Source organism: Schistocerca nitens, chromosome 7 (genome assembly GCF_023898315.1).
Source record: "Schistocerca nitens isolate TAMUIC-IGC-003100 chromosome 7, iqSchNite1.1, whole genome shotgun sequence".
NCBI classification, from domain to species: domain Eukaryota; kingdom Metazoa; phylum Arthropoda; class Insecta; order Orthoptera; family Acrididae; genus Schistocerca; species Schistocerca nitens.
This window is the reverse complement of record NC_064620.1, coordinates 568,598,524-568,606,266: the sequence shown is the minus strand read 5'-3', so window position 1 is coordinate 568,606,266 and position 7,743 is coordinate 568,598,524.

The following is a 7,743-nucleotide window of genomic DNA, read 5'->3' as shown; positions in this document are numbered from 1 at the left end:
CCAAGCAATGTTCGGCAATAGCAGATCTATTTGGCTGCTGTAATCGTGTGTGCCGTTTATGCTCAGTACATCTGTCCTCCATAGTCCTGATAGTTTGACCAATATATGCCATGCCGCAGCTACAAGGAATACGATATACACCCGCCTTACGCAGTCCAAGATCATCCTTAACGGAACTCAAAAGTGCTCTAATTTTAGATGGAGGTCGGAAAACATCGGCGGTTGCTGAAAGTGTTACCTGGCTGAATTCCCGGAAGTTATTTGAAACTCGTGGTGATCTGTTTCGTTGTCTACCTATCCTCATTATTTTCTGGTTTATACCCGACCCTCAGTGTTTTACTCGGTCGGCTCTTTGGTCGTAAATGTAGGCAGTAGTATGCTACTGAGAAACTAGTTGTCGTTTGAAAATTTGTCCCGCTATTATATTACCTTTCCTTTCTGGTTTCTACCCGATCATTAATGTTCTAATTAATCAGTTCTTTGTCGTAAATACAGCCGGAAAAATTTTACTAAAGCACAGATTACTGTTAAACAGAAGAGGAAAGTTTTGGTTAGATTTAGCTGCTAACCGGTTCAATTCTTTGATTGTAATTGCATTTCTCAGTCATTAATTATAATTTGAACAACCTGTTGTACTAAGCTATTTGTTTCCATTGTAAGGTGGCTATAATTTCGCACCTTACAAGCACTCATCTACATACTTTGCCGTGATTTACAACCAGAATTAGGTATCATTTGGTAGGTTCTACATCGTATATATGAATATTTAAAGAAGTCTGACATTGTCCCGTACACCTTGAAAATAATTGTTAACGCTTACTGCATGGAAAGTGACGAAGTGTCTTTATTATCAAAATGGCGTAATGAATGATTGCCTATACTATTAGAGGTTGGAAAGCCAGTGGAAATGAAACGGCAGGCATAACTCAAGCCCTGGGTGAAAAGCCCGCACAGGTGTTGGTCCTGCTTAACACAGGAAGTAGCCAAGAGGGACGGTCGGACACCTGAGCGCTGAAGCACAAAACAGCTGCGGCCGGCCGTCTTGTAGTGCGGCCGGAAGGACAGCCCGATAATACTTCAGAAACTCTGAAAATCTTCGACGCAACGGAGATGAAAGAGGAAGCGTTACCTCGGAAATCACGCAGGCTGGGTTACTTCCGAGGATTTTTACCCTGACAAGGGAACCTGCCCATCGCACCCCCCTCAGATTTTGTTATAAGTTGGCACAGTGGATAGGCCTTGAAAAACTGAACACAGATCAGTCGAGAAAACAGGAAGAAGTTGTGTGGAACTATGAAAAAATAAGCAAAATATGCAACCTGAGTAGTCCATGTGCAAGATTAGGATTATGTGAGCTCAGGAGCGCCGTGGTCCCGTGGTTAGCGTGAGCAGATGCGGAACGAAAGGTCTTTGGTTCAAGTTTTCCCTCGAGTGAAAAGTTTAATTTTTTATTTTCAGACAATTATCAGAGTTCAGGCACTCACACATAATCAACTTCGCTCTCCAAAATTCCAGGACATGTTCAGATTTGCTTGGACATACGCAGGATTTGACTGTCTACACACGGAAAAACTTAACAACGTTAAAAACATATGTTTTGACAGAGCACATAGAAAACTGTGCGACTGTGTAACTGTTGCATTCATTTGTTGCAGTTTATGTGACACACTCTTATGTTTTCATCAGTTTTTGGGAGTGATTATCACATCCACAAGAAAACCTAAATCGGGCAAGGTAGAAGAATCTTTTTACCTATTCGCCAAGTGTGCAAGTTAGGTGGGTCGACAACATATTCCTGTCATGTGACGCACATGCCGTCACCAGTGTCGTATAGAATATATCAGACGTGTTTTCCTGGATCAGATGTTTTCGGTTCCCATTGGAGAGGGACTACATACAACACTGTATTCATAAAATAACACACGAAGAACGTTGAAACATATGCAAGAGGAAATTAACCACAACCAACCGATTCAATTTTCACCCAAAGAAGTTACGTTCGTAGCGCAATCCTGTCCGTCATCAAATTACCACACACTGGTATACTAAGTTCATACTATCTGTGAAATCTTCCCGAAAAGAATAGCTGAGGGCTACTTTGATGCTTACACCACATGCTTCACGTGGTCAACTTGGTTTTGCACAAAGAGTGTAACTCCACAATAATTTTGATAATTAAAATAAGTTACATCGAAACGCAATTTACAAAAGAAAACCCTCGAACTGGTTACTATCGTTTTACTATTAACCTGATGGGTCAAACAATTGTCTAAGCACATGGTACTGGTCTTACAAAGTACACCCCGCGTGGAATTCGAATGTGCAGTTCGGAATGTCTTCCGGTAGTTGCTTTGTCACTACTTTGTGAGTAAAGTGGAACCACGTGTTGGTCAGTAACTCTAACGAAGATCGTCATTCGTAAATGCGAATGTGCATGAGTTTATAACGTCTCGTCTTGACAATATGTTTCAATATAGCAAATTTTCTTTATGTTCAACCCACGTGGGGTGTACTTTGTAAGACCAGTACCACGTGCTTAGACAATTGTTTGACCCATCAGGTTAATAGTAAAACGATAGTAACCAGTTCGAGGGTTTTCTTTTGTAAATTGCGTTTCGATGTAACTTATTTTAATTATCAAAATTATTGTGGAGTTACACTCTTTGTGCAAAACCAAGTTGACCACTTGAAGCATGTGGTGTAAGCATCAAAGTAGCCCACAGCTATTCTTTTCGGGAAGATTTCACAGAGAGTTAGTATGAATTTAGTATACCAGTGTGTGGCAATTTGATGACGGACAGGATTGCGCTACGAACGTAACTTCTTTGGGTGAAAATTGAATCGGTTGGTTGTGGTTAATTTCCTCTTGCATATTTTTCAACGTTCTTCGTGTGTTATTTTATGAATACAGTGTTGTATGTAGTCTCCCAATCTTGGCTCCCTATTTGATGTGTTCCGTAAGATTACAAACTCACATTTACACAATCCTAAATAAGGCACCAGTTTAGTTATGAATCAAGTTTGATATGCTGAAATTTTATCGGAACAATGATCAATGTTAAAATAAATGTCCAAATATAAACTGATTTATTTCTTTTTATTTAAATTGTCTTTTTATATATATATCACCGGTTATCGTAAGATGAGTACTAAAAGATTATAATTAATGTTAGTCTGGTTGGGAATTTGGTGAGCTAGACTGGATACCTGGTGAAACAGTTGCGCATTAATGCAAGGGTAACTTCCTCAGATAGTTCACAGCTTTTAACCCACTTTTATGGTCTTGAATATCAGCACCGCTCACAGAACAAATTAAAGCAACAACATTACACTGCTTTTATAAAAATCACGACATGATATTTCGAGGGCGAAAATGTTCCCGCATTTGTTACTGTTTTGTGGCCGATGATGGCGCACTTGTGTTTTTATATTAAATTAGGAAACGGAAAGTACACTTGGTTGTATACTTATAATTCCCTGATTTCTGAATTTTATTTTACATTAGGAAAGGGAAACTACTTGTTGGGTATTTGTATGTAGCACCCTAATTTCTCATTTTATGTTCAGTTTACAACGATTGATTCATCAAATGTCGTCCGTGGGTATGCACCATATGAATTGCATGAGCCCTTTACGAAGTTCACAAGTCGATCTAGTGAAAATAACTGCACTTGTTTCAGGTCTCTCAGTTTAAGTTTCTCTGTTCTCTATTGTAGCATCTGAAGATGGCCTTCTAAAGCCAAAACCAGTAATGATTGGTTCATAAAAGACAACTGAATCAAAAATAAATAAAAAATAATTATGCCTTACAATAAGTCAGTCACCGTCTCTGCAAACGCAAATTCGTTTTTTGCACAGTCTTCATTTTGTTATGTACTATGTAACACCATAGCGCTAATACTCTACTGATTTATTTTGCTTTTGTTTTATTTAATGTTACATCGTTGAGCTTCTCTAAATGTTGTTTGATTGAATCGATACACAAAAGTGTATACTCCTTTCTTTGTAAAATCTTTGATGTCATGGTTTGGTTCTATGCTATGTAGTGTATCTATCATTTAAATTCTTTGTCCCATTTTGAGGGAACAAAACTTACTGTGTATAATTGTAATTTCTGTGTGAATAATTTTTTGTAGAAATGTCAATATGTGCAAATTTTGTGTTTTATTTAATGTGTTTGGTTGCCGTTATGTAAACTGCTGATCCTCGCTTAGGGTTCTTAATTATTCTGTATGGAAAAGGTAGGGTGGATCCCCTTGGGAACGGAACTTAGTAGCGCGCGCAATTTGTGGTTGGCCTAGGTAGAAAAGGTGGACCCAAGAGTAAGTCGAGGACAAGCTACGAAACTGTGCATTGCCATGCAAAAGTTGTATATTGTGCTGGTTCCGAGAGAGGCTTTTTCTGCCACTTTCCAATGCCTCGGATGGATGGATAAATAGCTGGAACGATTCTGGAATTGGTATCCATCATCGCCAAGAAGAAGGGACAGAGTCCAGCAATTCTGCCTGCAAATCCACCTACCAACATACAGTTGCCACCACATTGCGCAATCACTCTAAAGGAATACTACAATAATGTACACTGTAGGATCAGCTTATTGGATGTGTTAGTCTGCTCAAATGTAAGGTAACTTATAATTGAATTCATGTACCTACCTTGATTTTTTTCCTTATCACAACACCTCTCAGGTTCCTCTCGATTTGAACTATGATTACCGAGTGTCCTAGTTTGTGGAAAAATGAAAGCCTCCCAGTGATGGAAACAGTCCAATTAAAAGGGTCTTTTTTTTTAGGAGTTTCAAATTCACCTATTTAATCATTTACTTGAAAGTAGAAGACTGTTAGTTATGTTATAAAGACCATTAAGTTTGAATAAGCCATGAAAGTAATAGTGTGGCTCTGAGCACTATGGGACTTAACTTCTGAGTTCATCAGTCCCCTAGAACTTAGAACTACTTAAACCTAACTAACCTAAAGACATCACACACATCCATGCCCGAGGCAGGATTCGTACCTGCAACCGTAGCGGTCGCGCGGTTCCAGACTGTAACGCCTAGATCCGCTCAGCCACACCGGCCGACAGTAATAGTATGTTTCGTTATCTGTTATATTTTTGCAAATAGATTGTGCTGCTCTAGCTGTTAGTTCCAACCTTAACGTTAACATATGCAGGTACCAGGGTTCATTGCACTCGCTTGTGGTAAAGTATAGGTTGTGTATTCCGTTAAAGTTACCCATACCTAATTTATTAAACAAGAATGTCAATCATCCTCTTGCCTAATTAGGCTGACGAACGTTTTCCTTCTTCTTTGAACAGTTGTTGTTGTTGTTGTTGTTGTTGTTGTGGTCTTCAGTCCTGAGACTGGTTTGATGCAGCTCTCCGTGCTACTCTATCCTGTGCAAGCTGCTTCATCTCCCAGTAACAACTGCAACCTAAATCCTTCTGAATCTACTTAGTGTATTCATCTCTTGGTCTCCCTCTACGATTTTTACCCTCCACGCTGCCCTCCACTACTAAATTGGTGATCCCTTGATGCCTCACAACATGTCCTACCAACCGATCCCTTCTACTAGTCAAGTTGTGCCACAAATTTCTCTTCTCCCCAATCCTATTCAATACCTCCTCATTAGTTATGTGATCTACCCATCTAATCTTCAGCATTTTTCTGTAGCACCACATTTCAAAAGCTTCTATTCTCTTCTTGTCCAAACTGATTATCGTCCATTTTTCACTTCCACTCCATACAAATACTATCAGAAACGACTTCCTGACATTTAAATCTATACTCGATGTTAACAAATTTCTCTTCTTCAGAAACGCTTTCCTTCCCATTGCCAGTCTACATTTTATATCCTCTCTACTTCGGCCATCATCAGTTATTTTGCTCCCCAAATAGCAAAACTCCTTTACTACTTAAAGTGTCTCATTTCCTAATCTAATTCCATCAGCATCACCCGACTTAATTCGAATACATTCCATTATCCTCGTTTTACTTTTGTTGATGTTCATCTTATATCCTCCTTCCAAGACACTATCCATTCCGTTCAACTGCTCTTCCAAGTCCTTTGCTGTCTCTGACAGAATTACAATCTCATCGGCAAACCTCAAAGTTTTTATTTCTTCTCCATGGATTTTAATACCTACTCCGAATTTTTCTTTTGTTTCCTTCACTGCTTTTTCAATATACAGATTGAATAACATCGGGGAGAGGCTACAACCCTGTCTCACTCCCTTCCCAATCACTGCTTCCCTTTCATGTCCCTCGAATCTTATAACTGCCACCTGGTTTCTGTACAAGTTGTAAATAACCTTTCGCTCCCTGTATTTTACCCCTGCCACCTTCAGAATTTGAAAAAGAGTATTCCAGTCAACATTGTCAAAAGCTTTCTCTAAGTCTACAAATGCTAGAAACGTAGGTTTGCCTTTCCTTAATCTAGCTTCTAAGATAAATCGTAGGGTCAATATTGCCTCACGTGTTCCTATATTTCTATGGAATCCAAAGTGATCTTCCCCCAGGTCGGCTTCTACTAGTTTTTCCATTCGTTTGTAAAGAATTCGTGTTAGTATTTTGCAGCCGTGACTTATTAAATTGATAGTTCGGTAACTGTCACATCTGTCAACACCTGCTTTCTTTGGGATTGGAATTATTATATTCTTCTTGAAGTCTGAGGGTATTTCGCCTATCCCATATATCTTGCTGACCAGATTGTAGAGTTTTGTCAGGACTGGCTCTCCCAAGGCTGTCAGTAGTTCTAATGGAATGTTGTCTACTCCCGGGGCCTTGTTTCGACTCACTTCTCTCAGTGCTCTGTCAAACTCTTCACGCAGTATCATATCTCCCATTTCATCTTCATCTACATACTCTTCCATTTCCATAATATTGTTCTCAAGTACATCGCCCTTGTATAGACCCTCTATATACTCCTTCCACCTTTCTGCTTTCCCTTCTTTACTTAGAACTGGGTTTCCATCTGAGCTCTTGATATTCATACATGTGGTTCTCTTTTCTCCAAAGGTCTCTTTAATTATCCTGTAGGCGGTATCTATCTTACCCCTGGTGAGACAAGCCTCTACATCCTTACATTTGTCCTCTAGCCATCCCTGCTTAGCCATTTTGCACTTCCTGTCGATCTCATTTTTGAGACGTTTGTATTCCTTTTTGCCTGCTTCATTTACTGCATTTTTATATTTTCTCCTTTGATAAATTAAGTTCAATATTTCTTCTGTTACCCAAGGATTTCTACTAGCCCTCGTCTTTTTACCTACTTTATCCTCTGCTGCCTTCACTACTTCATCCCTCAAAGCTACCCATTCTTCTTCTACTGTACTTCTTTCCCCCATTCCCGTCAATTGTTCCCTTAAGCTCTCCTTGAAACTCTGTACAACCTCTGGTTCTTTCAGTTTATCCAGGTCCCATCTCCTTAAATTCCCACCTTTTTTCAGTTTCTTCAGTTTTAATCTACAGTTCATAACCAATAGATTGTGGTCAGAGTCCACATCTGCCCCTGAAAACGTTGTACAATTTAAAACCTGGTTCCTAAATCTCTGTCTTACCATTATATAATCTATCTGAAACCTGTCAGTATCTCCAGGCTTCTTCCATGTATACAACCTTCTTTTATGATTCTTGAACCAAGTGTTAGCTATCATTAAGTTGTGCTCTGTGCAAAATTCTACCAGACGGCTTCCTCTTTCATTTCTTCCTCCCAATCCATATTCACCTACTATGTTTCCTTCTCTTCC